Source organism: Ipomoea nil, unplaced genomic scaffold (genome assembly GCF_001879475.1).
Source record: "Ipomoea nil cultivar Tokyo-kokei standard unplaced genomic scaffold, Asagao_1.1 scaffold0177, whole genome shotgun sequence".
Lineage (NCBI taxonomy): Eukaryota > Viridiplantae > Streptophyta > Magnoliopsida > Solanales > Convolvulaceae > Ipomoea > Ipomoea nil.
This window is the reverse complement of record NW_017616605.1, coordinates 259,025-276,218: the sequence shown is the minus strand read 5'-3', so window position 1 is coordinate 276,218 and position 17,194 is coordinate 259,025.

Here is a 17,194-nt window from a genome sequence, read left to right as displayed (position 1 = left end):
TTACACGTAGGCTTCCATCATACATAGCTTTCGGGTCTTTAACTCTTGAAGTCTTCGGATTTTCAACTCTTGAAGTTTTCGTGGTTTATGTACAAACATATCCTATCTACCATAAAAGGAGTACATATGTCGGGGAAGGATTTACATTACAATCTACAACTTTAATAAAAGCGAATATTGTTAGACCCTTAACGGGAACTAAAAAATGTCGGTACAACAATATGCTCTACAAGATCATACTTTATGTTCATGAAATTGTACATCACCAAATTAAAACCCTAATATACCCTCATTCTTCTTACTAATAGCAAACTTACAATGTTAAACTTAACAGCTTCTGTCAATTGAAGTTGGCGGTGGCAAATTTGTAGTTTTAATGAAATTGAATGGCAGTAAGGAGAAGCACAACAAGCACAGCAAAATCGACAAAAAGAGGGGATCGTCTGCCGCCGCCGGAGTTAAGAGGAGGAAGGAGATCGTGAGAAGCACAACAAGCACAATAAAATTGAACAAAGCCAAAGCGATCTCAGATATGGGCTCCATCTCCCGCATCAGCCGCGTCACCTCCTCCGTCACTTTCTCTTTGATCTTTCCCGTTTCGAGCTCCTCAATGCACGATTCGTAGTTGCTCTTCAAGGATTTCAGCCATTCCATATAAGCTCCCTGTTGCCTCAGTACCCTTCCTCTTGCTCCGTTCCTCGCTCCTGCAAACGCTCATCCTGTTCTACTCAATTCTGCCCGAGTTCTTAATTCAATAAGCTCTCAGATTCAAGCTAATGTTTTTCAATTCCATTCATTCTTTTTATTTTATTATTTCTCATTAGGTCATCAATTGTACATTGATTTTTTGTTGCTTTGTGTATCAAGACTGGATTTTCAGATGTGATTTGTGCTCCCTTTTGATTTTGCTTGTTTTTAAATTCCCTTTTTTACAGCTTAATTTTGACTAACTGAAAATTCCAGTAAAAGATTGGAAATGTCAACTGTAATTTTGCAGTTGGAGGAGATGATTGTGGCATCTTCTTCTTCTTTTTTATTTTATTTTTATTTTTTATTTTTAAGGCTAGGGTAGTTGTTGAATGGTGATGATGTTAAGCAAGTCTGGTGTTTTGGGTCTCCTTGGGTTTGGCTATAGTAGAACTTGATTTTGTACCTCATATTTTTTTTTGAGAATTTTGAATGACATAATGTTATTGAGGACAATATGCTAAGAGTTGTCTGTCCCAAGACTCCAAGAGGTACAGAGCTGAAGTTGCCTACTTTAGTTTGTGGAAATGAAGAGACTCCTACTGGATTGTAATGCCCAAAGCTCTTACAATAAGATCATGCATATAATGCTGTAATTACTGATATTGCCATTTTTGTATTTTCTGAAAAAATTAACTCATTTTGATGTCTTTAATCCTACCTTGCTTTCCAGCCTTTTCAAATTATGAGTTTCACCGGCTAACAATTACATCTACCGTTCAACTGGATAGGAGTGCCTAAGGTTGGATAACTGGATAAGAACTCACTTAGATAAGAGTGGATAAGGCTGAATTGTATAAGAGTGGACAAAGCCAGATATCTTATGCTTGGTTGACATGGATGTAATTTGGAATTTCGGATGAAAAAGGGAGAAGAGATCCTTTATCAGCAAATTGAATTATATGTTTTGGCTGAGTAGTATATTATGTAGTGAATGTGTAGCATCATGGATTATCATGGTTTGACATATCCTATTTGTTATGCCTTGTGGTCATATAGTTGATGCTGAGCCAACTATGGAGGAGACTATTTTGGTGGGTGATGACCTAATGATGGGCCCTCCATCGCTAATCATTCAACTACAGATAGCCTCTCATGTTCTTGCAGGTGTTGATATGTGTGATGGAATCTTAAGGAATCTTTTCTTATGTAAGCAATGTTAATCTGAAGCTTAATTCAACAGTTTATTTCACATCTAATTTGGCTCATTAACGCGTCTGTGTTATAGGCTTACAAATCAATGAAATCGAACCATTCTGTCAAGACTAGATTATCTTGTATCAACAATGTGCAGAGAAAAAGGTGAGGAAGATAATGCGTGTATTTATTTTAGTTTGTCCATTTGTTTGATTGATATTAAATTCTTACATTTTTTAATGATGATCTTTTTCAAAGAACTTCCTCATTTCATTCTCAAGGTTGGTCCAATTCTAAGCAGCCTTTATGGTGCAGATTGGGAGAAAAGACTTGAGGTAACTATTTTGTGGATGCTTATGTTCATTTTGCCAACCCTTAGTGTTATTCCATCTTACTAGAAGATTGAAAAGCCATTCTGATCATTATATTTTCAATTAGGAGTTGTATTTTGAAGCACATTTTCATTGCTTTACCACCCACAACCACTCATGTTTTACAGTAAACTAACATATGACTAACTACATAAACATCTTGCAGGGTCAACAGCTACGATTTCAACATATATCAATAACCGCTTACAAGATGAAGAATATATAATACAATTGAGGTTTCAATCCTACACACAACAAGGCAAAAACATGGTATCATATACCATAACATCATTGCACGATTCATTCTCATTCACTACCACAAGTAAACAACATGCAATAAACACAAAACCAACAAAAAGGAAACTCAACTTCACTAAAGATGTAGAAGAAGAAGACAATTTCAAGCCTCAACAAACACGCACTAAGAAAATTTAATTTACTCTGCTAAAATTACTACTCTTTTCATTATAGATAGTCAGCTTTAGTTAGTGGTTTATTTGTTTTTACTTACTTTAATTCTAATTTAGCTATTTCAAATTTCTTTATCTTTTAATAAAATATATAAGCACCAAGACTATTTCTTTATCTTTTATTAATTTCATATTTTTCTCTCTCTTATTATTATTATTATTATTATTATTATTATTATTATAATATATATATATATATATATATATATATATATATATATATATTATGAATACTTTAACCAATTAAGGAACACTAATTTATAAATACATATTGGGCATTGGTCTAATCGCGCAAAGCGCGTGTCATAACTAGTAATATATAAGAGGCACAAAGACTCCAATTTTAATTAATCACAAAAAACGGTGCAAAACCCAAAATAAATCACATTCATTCAATGGGTCCTAAGTCCATGACCAAACCGACATGCTAGCCAATCCATAGATAGCATAAAATAAATTATGCATTAATTTGTGGCTTTATATGATATATAATCCAATTATACCTGTTGGTTTTAGGATTTTTGTGCACAGAGAGGTCCAACACAATAGTTATGCTGTGCAACCGAATGCACCATGCGCATGGTGCATACGATGCAAAACGACGTCGTTTTGATTAAAAACGTGCGTCCCACTTAAAAAAATAAATCAGGTTCGATTCTCGGCAATAGCATTATTGTGGATATATAGTTATGAATTTGTGGATATATAGTTATGAATTTGTGGATATATAGTTATGAATTTATGGATATTTAGTTCATTCATTGTGGATATTTAGTTCATTCATTGTAGATATTTACTTTATTCATTCACTGTGGATATAGTCACTGTGGATATAGTTATGATATGAATTTCTGGATATTTAGTTCATTCATTGTGGATATTTAGTTCATTCATTGTAGATATTTACTTCATTCATTCACTGTGGATATTTAGTTCATTCATTGTGGATTTTTACTTCATTCATTCATTGTGGATATATAGTAATGAATTTGTGAATATATAGTTATGAATTTATAGATATATAGTTATGAATTTATGGATATATAAAAATGCTATTGCCGGGAATCGAACCTGATTTCCTCTTTAAGTGGGACGCGCGTTTTTTAACCAAAACGATGTCGTTTTGCATCGAATGCACCATGCGCATGGTGCATTCGGTTGCACAGCATAATTTGCGGGTCCAACACAACCGTGGTTAGTGGATTCACCATTAAGGACAAAGCTATGAACTTGTAAAGAGAAAATGGCTTTAACTCTTGTGTATTTTTTAGTATTCTCTTTGACCAACTCGACTTGGCTGGCCTCTACACTCCTTGAAGGGCCCCTTTTATAGTGGGTTACCCTTGCTAATATTAAATGTGGATATTCAAGTGCCATAAAGTGGCCTTATTACAATTAAGGGCTGTTGGACTGCCATTACTGGGCTTCCTAACGGCCAGTTTGACCAAGCCTTGAAGAGGCTCTTAAATGCCAACAGCTACTTCACTGAGCCGGCCCCTTGCTAATATTAAATGTGTATATTCAAGTGCCATAAAGTGACCTTATTACAATTAAGGGTTGTTGGACTGCTGTTACTAGGTTTCCTAACGGCCTGTTTGACCGAGCTTTGAAGAGGCTCTTAAATGCCAACAGCTACTTCACTGAGCCGACCCCTTGCTTGCGCCGACTCTTTGCTCGCGCAGACTCTCCGCTCGCGTCGGCCTCTTGGGCTTGTTTCATGGCTATCTTTGGGATTTTCTTTTGCTCTGTTGGGACTGGTCTTTCGTGGGCCCAATTTTCAACTCCTTCTCTCATCTTTTTTCTTTGGGCCCTAGGCCTACTGGGTACGTACCCCATCCATACCAAAACTTGGGTCAATCTAAATAAACTTTATATGGAAATAAATTTGCATATAAAAAATCAAAACTTTTCAATAATTAATTAATTCCATACAAAAATTTAATTTGCATGTAATCAATAAATTACTATTATAATATTATTTTAAATTAAACACTTTAATAAAAAATATTATAATCATTGAAACTTACCTTAAAAGGATTTAATTATCACATAAAGAATCACTATTTAAGGAGAAAAATAAATATTTCAAGATTATAACAATATAATTATCAATACCATAAAAATCAAATTTTAAATGGTAACAATAAAATATCATTATCTAATCTTCCAAAATATTAATTCTTCAAATATAGAAAATAAACATTATGATAATAATTAAAATTACCAAAAATATCTCATATTTAATTTGGTCATATAAATTTTTTCAATTATCAATATATATATAGAACATCTTTCAAATATGATAACAATTACTACCACCAAAAAATCTAATATTTTATTTGGTAATAAAATTCCAATTAACATATGATAAACATATTTTACACTCATATTTTAGGTACATCTTTATAATAATTTTGTATTAGTTATTTAATATTATCTCATAATTAGTTTTTTTTTTATATATAATATATAATATATAGAATACATATTACGTACTATACTAATACACACACACACACACACACACACACACACACACACACACACACACACACATATATATATATATATATATATATATATATATATATATATATATATATATATATATAGGGTGAGGATCAAGTGAGTACATATTCTTAGGTGAGGACGTGAGGATTAATCTAGACCATTAAATTAGAATAAAAGTATGGCTGAGATTAAAAGGAACAAATCACATGGATTAAGGAAACAAATTCCTTTAAAATATTTAAAAATATAAATTTATGGGTAAATTAGAATCTGTGCATTATTATACAAAATATTGTGCATTACTATACACAGTATTGTGCATCGATAAGTCTAAAGTTGTGCATTCAAACACCACCTAAAAATCCTACAGTGGACATCTCAATGTCCTACGATGCACTGAAATATGTGCACTAATGCACAACTCACCAGCCCACGGTGCACAACCAGCACACACGAATGCACAATCGTACTATCCAGGCATTTGTACATATACACGATCATCCAAATATAGACAATATTATATTTAAAAGAACGAGCGAAAAAAAATAAAAAAATACCGATTACATTGCATGTGCGAACACTCAATCAATGGTGAAGAAATCGCGGCTCTAAATCGCGACGGTGGTGATCCAAAAAAATAGGAAACCAAATAAGGCAAGGATTACACATGCGTTCACACTTAAAAAAAATAGAAAAGACACTACTACCCAATTTTAACAAAAAAAATCAATCCATGTCATCTTAGGAAATCAAATCTGGGCCATCAAAATCAAAAAAACAAACGCATAAGATTAGTCCTCACCTAAGAATGCGTCCTCATTTGATCCTCAATCTATATAGGGTATAGATTATATATATATATATATATATATATATATATATATATATATATATATATATAATAAGGCTCATATGCGGCAGTGACTTTAGGTGCGGCGGTGCGGCCATATCAGCGTCGTCCATTCTTCTTAATCTAACGGCCGCGGCTAATTTCTGAAGATTTAAAGATTTAAGCACGTCCTAGTAAGTGGGGGGTGTTATGGTAATTGTAGTGGTTATTTATATCGGTCGCTTGTCAGTATACACCAACAGTGTTAACAAAAGACACCAATAGTGTTAGGAAAAAACACGACAATGAAATGCACAAAGACACCAAAAAACACACAACACACCCAAAAAAAAACACCATATAACTCACCACCGCAATGGTGTATTCTGAACACTGTGTGATGCTTTTAGTCATACATAGTGGTGCGTTCTGGTGATGCGTATCTAATTTGTGCATGTTTTTTTAGTGTGCATTTTCTAACATGGATGGTGTATATTTCTATAACTATTAGTGCGGTCGCACTGACCGCTCGGGAAGGCACCAATACGAATTCTCAAATACACCATAGTAAGGTTAATAATGCACCAATAACAAACATAAAACACACAACACTATGATTTGAAATATTCTGGTGCCCAATGACGACTTTAACCTTGCAGTTCGCGTACTGTGAGAACGCGCGCGAAAATATCAAAAAAACCTGGATGAATGTGATTCGTTGGATTTCTCTAATCTAATGGCCTACAATTAACCGCACCGTCGCACCTAAGTGCACTGCTGCACTTGAACCTTCCTCTATATATATATATATATATATATATATATATATATATATATATATATATATATATATATATATATATTATTTAAATAAATTAAGTAGTCCAAATAAAACTAGCATACATGCAAACCAATTGAAATTAACTCTTTCCTTCATTATGTAGGCAGCGGAGAATTATTCATCACCCCCGAGAGTCTTGGGGAAGACAATTTCATGAGGCGCTAAAAAAAGGGAAAATGGGTGGTGGAAAATGATTGAAAAAATATATAAATACTAGAAGTTTTTTATTGTAAAATGTTCATTCTTCCCCTCTCGATTATTCTTTAAAGTTGTTGTCAATGTTATTGTGGCTAATTTCTTTAGCTTGGTTTAGTGAATTGATGTCCCGGGATTGATTATGCTGTAAGATTATTTATTTATTTTTATTATATATGTTTTTATGCATTTGAGTATTAAATATTCTTCTAAATTATTTGAATATTTATATCATTTAATTGCTAGGAGGCCTACTAGTTATTTATTTATTTAATATAGTTATTTGCTATATTAGTTAATGTTGTGCTACAAATTATTCTAATATTCAGTAGCAACTGAGGTTAATTATTGACGGCTTAGTGATAATTGGTCTCGGGTAGAATATTTTTCTAAATTAAATGCAACCGCTTGTGCTTGTGTTATTTAGTTTGTCGGTTTTCCTAGCTAGTTCCTATTGCTGCTATTAAATTAAATCTGTAGCGCTTGTCTTAGATTATTTAGTAGTTATGGGTAATTAAACCGCGTGTTCTTTAGTTACCTACAACTAAGGAAAAATGGAAATGAAATAATTTCACGACAAATATTCAACTGCATATTAATTACTTTATGAATCAATGATCAGTGTTAAATTCCGGTGGTGGATCTTTACTATCCAATGTTTTCTATTATAAGTGCTTTCAATATATTATTTTCATTGCTTTATTCGTTCATTTAAATTTCTTGTTTATTTAAATTCTCTTTTATTTAATCTTTATTCTCGTTATATTCCAAATCCCCCATCATTTCCTTAAGCACAAAAGTTAAACTAGTTACTCCTATTCGGATCGACCTTACTCCCACTACTACGTTTATAAGGTTTTAATTTGACAGCTCACCAAATTTTGGCGCCGTTGTCGGGGAGTTTTCTTGTTTATTTTGTGTTTATTTATTTATTTACTTGTTTTTTTTTCTTTTCTTATTCATTTGTCCCAAAAAAAATCAAAAAAAAAAATCTTTTCTTTCATTACTTTTACATAATTGTTGCACTATCTTTAACGGTTTATGCCTATAACTCGATCTGTTAATCAAGAAATCTTGCCGTACGATCCAGAAATTGAAAGAACTATACGCAGGTGGAGGAAATAAGCTTTGAGGAAATTGGAGTTTAGTGATCTGGCTACCGATTCTACCAATTCTGATTTAGAAGAGGAACCCATGGTCAAAATCGGACCTTAAAAGAGCTTGGAGCTCCAAATTTAGATCAGCAACCTTTATGCACCACTTTTCCCGCTCTAGATGCCAATGTACAATTTGAATTAAAATCTGGATTATTTCATCTTTTGCCTTCTTTTCATGGACTTGCAGGTGAAGATCCTTACAAACACTTAAAGGAATTCCATGTGGTGTGTTCAAGTATGAAACCCACATGGGTTACTGAAGACAAATCAAGTTGAGAGCCTTTCCCTTTTCTTTGAAAGATTCAACGAAGGATTGGCTATACTATCTACCCTCCGGAAGCATCACCACATGGGATAACTTGAAAACAGCGTTTCTTGAAAAATATTTCCCAGCTTCAAGGGCGACCAACATTAGAAAGGAAATCTGTGGTATAAGGCAAAACAATGGAGAGTCTTTATATGAATATTGGGAGCGTTTCAAGAAACTATGTGCAAGTTTCCCACACCATCAAATCAGTGATCAATTACTCATTCAATACTTTTATGAAGGATTTTTTTCGACTGACAGAAGCATGATTGATGCCGCAAGTTGTGGTGCTTTAGTTAACAAGACACCAGACGCTGCAAGAACTCTAATTGCAAACATGGCTGCAAATTCTCAACAGTTTGGCAATAGACTTGTCCAACCGTCTAAGCAAGTGAATGAGGTAAATATTTCTATTCTTGAACAACAAATATCTGGTTTAACTACTCCGGTTCATCAATTAGCAGTAGGCAATATGCAAACTGTAAACGCATGTGGAATTTGCTCGGTAGTTGGACACCAAACTGATGCCTGCCCAACTCTTCAAGAAGAACCTATTGAACAAGTTAACATGGCTGGAGGTTTTCCTAGACAACCTCAAGGTAAGTATGATCAGTTTTTTAATAAATATAATCCTGGATGGAAGGATCAACCGAACCTTAGCTATGGGAACTCACAAGGGAACCAGTTTGTTCAGAATCATTCCAATTTTCAACAGTATAGACAACAATTTCCTTCCAACCAACAACCAGCCCAAAGCTCTAGCTCAGGTATGAATCTCGAAGATATTGTTAAATCTCTTGCTACTAACACTTTGCAGTTTCAACAAGAAATACAACTATTCCAACAAGAAACAAGAGCTAGTATTCAAGAAACGAAAGCTAGTATTCTAAACTTAGAAAGACAAATAGGCCAACTAGCAACCACGGTAAGTTGGTTGGAAGCACAGAGTTCTGGCAAATTACCCTCTCAAACGGTTGTTAATCCTAAAGAGAATGCAAGTGCAATTACTGTGAGAAGTATGTCGCTGGAAAAGAATGTTGATTTTAACAAGGAAATAAGTGCAGGTAACATTGCCAATAATAAAGAGAAGTTCCAAGGTAAGCTTTCTTCTTTTCCTGATTATGAACCAGTACCCCCATTTCCTCAAGCTCTTTTAGAACCAATAAGAGGAAAATCAAATAATGATCTGTATGAGACATTTCGTGAATGTGAGGCTAATAAACCATTTTTAGATTCTATGAAAAAAGTACCTCACTATGGAAATTTTCTAAAAGAGTTATGCACTTTGAAAAATAAACAAAATAACGGAGTTGAGGAAGTGAAAGTGACAGTGCAAGAGAATGTCTCTATGGCTAGTCAAAGCCCTCTTCCTGAAAAGTGCAAGGATCCAGGTATGTTTACTATTCTGTGCATGATAAGTGGTGTGAAACTTGAAAATGCTATGTTAGATTTAGGAGCTTCTATTAATGTCATGCCATATTCTGTTTATAATTCTTTAAATCTTGGACCCCTGAATAAATCTAGTATAATAATTCAATTGGCTGATGGATCTACTACATATCCTAGGGGTGTGATTGAGGATTTGCTTGTTGAAGTTAATAACTTCGTTTTTCCTGCTGATTTTTATGTGCTTGATATGGAAAATAATAATAAAATTTCTCATATTTTGTTAGGAATGCCATTTTTAAAAACTGCCAAAACTAAAATTGATATTCATAGTGGTCTGCTTACCAAGGAGTCTAATGGTAAACCTGTGACTTTTAATATTTATGGTACCATGAAATCTCCTAGTGATGATAATTTTGCAATTTTTGTTGAACCTTTGAAGCTTGTTAAATTTGATGAAATTGCATCTAATGAATATGAAGAAAGAAAAAATAATAAATCATTTTTGAGTACTAATCTGCATGAAGGGACTGGTTCTTTGAATACTCATAATCATCAAAGGTACCCAAAAAGACGATGGAAATTTAAAGAAATATCATAAGTCGAGCCAACAACGATAAACAAAGGCGCTACTTGGGAAGCAACTAAAGGTGTGTTTGTTCCATTCTTTTTCTTTTATTCCCTATTCTCATTCAATAACCCTTTTTTCAGTGCTTTTTTATTCAACATTGGGGACAATGTTGGTAGTAAGTAGGGGGGGGGGGGGGTTAGTTTTATTATTTGTTTGCTTATGTCAAAAATTTTTGAAAATTTTCACAAATATTTTACTAGTATTTTCTGCAAAATAAGTATTGTTTTATATATAAAAAAAAAAACACTTTCTTTCCTTGAAATTCAATATGTAACACCCCCGATTTCCATGCAATTTTAAACTTAAATATGCAAGATAACCCAACCACAATATAAGCACACAGCGGAAGTCTAACTATATAAAATTGGAAAACGAAGAGTGTTATGCCACGTCCACACTAAGGTGAACGCACAGGCTAGAACATCATCAACATCATCAGTCTAAAAGTCTAACAAGAGACAAGGTCAAACCAACAACAATCTATCGTTCATCATAAGAGGCACACATGCCCATAACAAGACTAACAGAGTCCGGGGAACTACACTAGCCATCTCTATATCGCGCTCGCCGCTACTCGGGACCTGAAAAGCACATAAATAAATGGGACGACGCCCGGTCAGTGAATAATGCTGGTAACCCATCAATACATGTTACGTATCATACATAGATAGTATATACAAAATCATTTTTGAAACGGAATACTGTATATATAAGTTCAAAGCCAAAGATAAAAGTCAACCACAAAGACTCCATTCCACTCGCAACAAGAATAAGGGGAAACACATCCCAAGACACATCAAGAAGTGACAACAATAACCCAAGGAAGGCTCAAGGTGTATTCTACCATCACTCAGTAGAATACCACCCGACATGCTCCACACAAGAGAGTAAAGAGACACACATTGGCAACACATGCCTTCGTGACATCACTCGTCACGAATAGAGAAACACACATCGGCAATATATGCCTTCGTGATATCACACATCACGAATACAATAATCCTTCCTTATGCCCGGTTCCAACCTTATGGCTACCACCAACCTTATAGCTAGTTCCAACCTTTACCTCCAGTTGTAACACCCCCATTTTCCAAAACCAAATTAATTTATTAAAAGGCATTTATTTGATTAAAATTTTATTATTTAATTGCGGAAGCTAAACAAAACAAGGAAAAAAAGGGATGCTACCGCCACGTTTAGATAACCTATATCCAAACGCACAGGCTAAAACAACACTATTGAAAGCAATCCATAATTTATTCTAGCCCACCAACTAAAATAATACAATTTTCAAAAACAACTTCTAAATTTTCTAATAAAATAAAACTCCAAAGCTCTAAAAGATGAATCGCTCTCATGCTCCAAATGTCATACAAGATGTACCTGCAAAAGAAACTAAGGAGGGGAAAAATTTAGCATCCAACAGCGGGTAAGACTTACTCCGCCCTGTAAAACATTTTACACATAGCATATAACACCTTGGAGCACATAATTCCACATTAACCCCTTAATCATATTATACTTGCAATATTCCCTCCTACCGTTTCTTCACATTTAATTACCAATTACCAAGTCAACCGCATAATAAGTATAAATTAAAATTCATATAACATTCCAGAATTTACCATATCATCAAATAATTTAACACAAAATACAATAACTTCCATGTTTGACCACTTTTCTCAATATTAGGATTTAATCCTTTATTTACCACCCAAGTCAATGAGGAGGAAAAAATACAAGGCAAGAGCCATTACTTCGGCCCCAGTGACCAAAACCAACCAACCAGAGACCAACCCAGTTGGGACGAGATCAATCCCTTAAGTATGCATACCCCCATTGAGAGACCAACCCCAATGGGTAGAACGAACTCGATTGTGAGAGACCAACCCCACAAGGTATATAATAATAATCCAGAATCAAATGTGAGAGACCAACCCCACAAGATTCATAACCAAATGTGAGAGACCAACCTCACACTGGTTTCATAATCAAATGTGAGAGACCAACCTCACAAGAAAAATCCAAGTACAAATCCTCCATGACCAAAGTTAATTAAATGTAAGTTCTATACCAAATAATTTGTTCTCTCCACCATAATCAAATATATATAAATATATGTATAATATAACACACTTTCACACTTGTCCAAATATACACAATGTATCTGTATATATAGCTATATAAACAGAATAAAAACCAAATAAACTTTATTCTTTAATCATTCCTTTATACACACTATTCACGCCCTACTATGTGTATATGTAAACATACTCAATATAACCAATATATTATTTACCTATACATTCCAGAACATATGATTCCATGTACTCATTGTCAAGGCACATCAAACAATTTTCATATAACACACAATATTCACGAAGATCATTAATCACATATCAATCATTCAAAAATAGCAAAATTGCTCTTTGAGGAAAATTATTTTCACATAAACACTTTGGAAAAAAAATCAATTTTGATTTGGGGTAAAAGAATTTTGAGTAGACATAAATCTTACCTCTAATAATGCCCAAAAGAATTCACCTAAGCTTGATGATCTTGACATCTAATTCTTGAAATTAATTGATAAGAAGAAACTGCTAGGGTTTTATTTTTGTTTGGGAGAAAGGAGGAATTGCCGACAGAGAGAGATAGAAAAATATATTGAATTAGGTTATCTGGAACAATATGACTACTACTTAAACACTTAACTAATAACTTATATTATAAATAATAATTCTAGTTGTAGGGAACTAAAATACTTAAAAACTTAATATAATAAGGTTTAGTAATAATATAGATATTAAGTTATATACGAACTAAAATATGTAACATGCATATATATTAAGACTTCAGCTATACGGAGCTAACATATATATATATATATATATATATATATATATATATATATATATATATATATATATATATATATATATATATACACACACACTAAAACTTTAAGTTTATCTAATATATAAACTTGCATTACGACTTAATAACTCTAGTTTTAGGATTTAAATTAGTTATTATACCATATTAGTAATATGATCTTAAGAAATAGTAATAATCACAAAATAATACATAATAGTAAACTAGTTTCAAATAGTTTTGGATCTCATAAAATAATATAGTTTTGGTTAAAATAATATCTATGTCAAAATAATACGTATAAAATAACTGGGTATTACAATCTACCCTCCTTAAAAGATGCTTCGTCCCCGAAGCATAACCATAGGAAAATACCGGGTATTACACCAGTACCCCTGTACTCCAAAGTCCAACCTTATGCCTCCGAGGACCGTCGTCCTCACTCCGACAATCTCCAACAATACCACCGATTTCATAGTACACGAGGGTACCGATCACACACATGGCCACAGCCTCCCAAGAAATACGTGAACCTTATACACAGGTCACAAACTCCATAATCACATCATGGCCACCACGAGGACCACTGCTGTACCTTGGTGACTAATGTCCTATACCATTAATCGTGCAATCCAGGTATATCCACACACACCACACCATCATAGGAATCAATCAATGGATCACAACAAAGATATGAAACCATACTAAACAAGGAAAGGATCACAATCCGACAACAACGATGATCAACACAAGTCATCATCCACAATAGGAAAGAACAAACCACACACGCTAGCATTTAGACACTGAACTAGCATGCTTATCAAACGGGTAAACTAAACATAGTTCCGAAGAACACACAAGACTCATCATGGTTCAACGAATCAAAAGGTTGAACACTTAGCACGATTCAAGACACCAAAACCTACATGGATTCTTACCACATAGTTCTAGACATACGAAACATCAATAAGACACTCAAATAGTTCCGCAAAAGAACATCGGGAAGTTAAAACATCGATTACCGAGCCAAAAGAATCACGGGGAACAAGTCCCCAACAATCAACATATATGTACCCGCGGGTGGAGCCACGGGTGGACCCCCACCCGTGGTTCCGCCTGCGGGAACCATGTCCCTCAACATACGTACCCCGCGGGTGGGGCAGCGGGTGGACCCCTACCCACCGTTTCGCCCACGGGTACAACACCCTGTACAAAAATATCCCTTCGGGGATTTTCAACACCTAGCTCAAATTCAAGTCCAAAACATCCAAAATCTCACCAAATACAAAAAAAAATGACTTGAATCAAAGGAATAGCCAAGCAATGGCATACATGAACCCTAATAACAAGCTCTAGATATGCATTTTCACAAGACAATGCATCAACAGTCATATTTCATAGCAAAATCACATGTAGAATCCAAGAAATCATCATATAGGTAATGAAAATAGATTTTGTAAAGCATGGGTTACCTCTTGAAGACTAAACCTTCACTTATAACACATCTCAAAGCTCCTAACAAGGTTCACCTTCAACACCCACTTCAAGAACACACCAAAAGACCATAAAGATTTCATCTTTAGAAAAAGATACCTTAGAAAGCACTAAAAACACAAAAGGAACATCGATCTTACCCTCCTAGATGCTCGAGAGTAGGAAAGGTGGAATCTTGGAGACAAACTTTGATGATCTTGGAATACTCAAACTTAGCTTGAAGGAAAAGCTAGCTAAATTTCTACAGAGAAGGAAGAGCTTTTGTTTTGAGAGTGTAAGGGAAAGAATGAAAGGTGTCTTCTAGGTTATCTTGGAATACAATCATGAGGTGAAATGTCTTCATTACCCTTACTAAAATGAAGAAGTGTAAGGGAACAAGGGAACTATTCACAAAGCTTAGAGTACAACTCATTGACTTGGGTTGACTAGTAAATTACTAGTCCTCGACTATTGAATTTTCAGGAATTCAAAGAATAAATCACCAATTAGATTAGGATTAATTACTTAATTAATCCCTAAATAGAATTTGGATTTACGGGGTGTCACACATAACATGATTGAATAAATAGTTTGGCAAATTGTGATTAGTTTGTTAGCATTTCCTGTTTGATATGTAGTGGCTATATTAAGTAAGCAATAAACCCGTGAGATTTTGAGCCATTGACTGACACTTCGTGTAACAACCGAAAATTTAATTTTATAAATCCAATCTTAAGAAATTCCAAAATAGTCATTTTCACTCCATTAAAAATTTTTGCGATAAATTGGTGTTTGAATAAATTATTTTGAGTTACATTTTAAATTAATTCAACACCAAAACTTATTTTTATTCCAAAATCCTTAATTTTCGGGTGACTCGTGTACCAAGTTTTAAACTGAGAAACCAATCTGAGTGAGATCGGGATAATTCTGAGAAGCATTAAACAAGTGTTCATCTAGAAAACTTTTTGAGAAAATTCCTTTTCATCCCCAAAGTATTTTAAATAGCAATTCTAGCCCTTGGTCCATGGAGCATGGTGGACCACTAGACATCCAAAATTCCTTTCCTGATTCATTTTCTAGCCTATGGAAATTACCACTTTGTCCTCAACCAATCATTGGTGATCTACCTAGGGTTTTGGACCTTATAAAAGCCTCACTATACCATAGTTGTCTACTGATCTTTTTCTTTGCCTCACCCAACATTTTCGTCTGCCAAGAGAAGAGAGAAAAACAATAGTAAGTTCATCTTCATTTTCTATTCAATCTTAGCCTTCTATCTTCCTTCTACCTTCATCCTTTCTATGAGGTTTTAGTCTAAGCTTTGAATGGTTTGTTTGGGGAGTTTAGGTGATGAAGGAGGTTCTAGCTAGGTTGGGAGGAAGACGAGATCCAAGTAAGAAGAAGAAGCTTCAAAGGTATAATCCCATTGACTCCCTCTTTATTTTTGGCTCTGTGAAGCCTAGATTCTTGAATAGAAATGGTAGATTCTTGTTGTGTTTGAGCTAGGAAGTGATCTATTACTTGTTTATGATGTGTTGATAATGTTTTGGATGTGTTGGACTTGCCAGAAAATGTTTGCAGGTGATGAAGAAGTTGTTTGGTGCACACAGAAGGTGCACCAGAACATCCAACGGAGCTAGCCAACGGACCATGGCAAGGTCCGTTGGCCAAGCCCCGTTGAGTGGTGGCCCATGGCAAGGCCCGTTGCCAAGCCCCGTTGCTTGGCGGGGCTGAGTGGAGGGGCTTTTCAAGCCCCGTCACCAAGCCTTGCCAGGCCAAATCTGTGTAGTGGCCGGGCCCTTGTGGCTCAGCTACGTGTCGTTTCGGTCCGGGTGTCACGAGCCCTTGTGGCTCGGTACCTTGGGGCCATCATGGCGCACGTTTGGCCTTTGATTTCATTGATTTTGGTTAAGATTTGAGCTCCTTGTGCTAGTTTTTGGTAAAGGAAATTGTTGCAGAGGTTGTTTGAAGCTTGTTACAGTGAGTAGAAATAAGAAGTATAAGACTTTGATCATCTATATGGTGAACATGTTATTATTTGATTGTTAAATAGAGAATCATGAGCTTGTTTGTTAAGTTTAGCTAAAGAAGCATGATTAAAGTGTCGCCTATGATTTATTGAGATTATTGTCAAGTTCTTGAATAATGAAGTTTACAGAGTATGAACTCCTTGAATGTTATGTTACAGTGATAGAGCTTAAATTGAGTATTTTGAGTTCCTAGTGCATGTTAAATACTTACTAAGTGTTTGTTGTGAAGATTTGT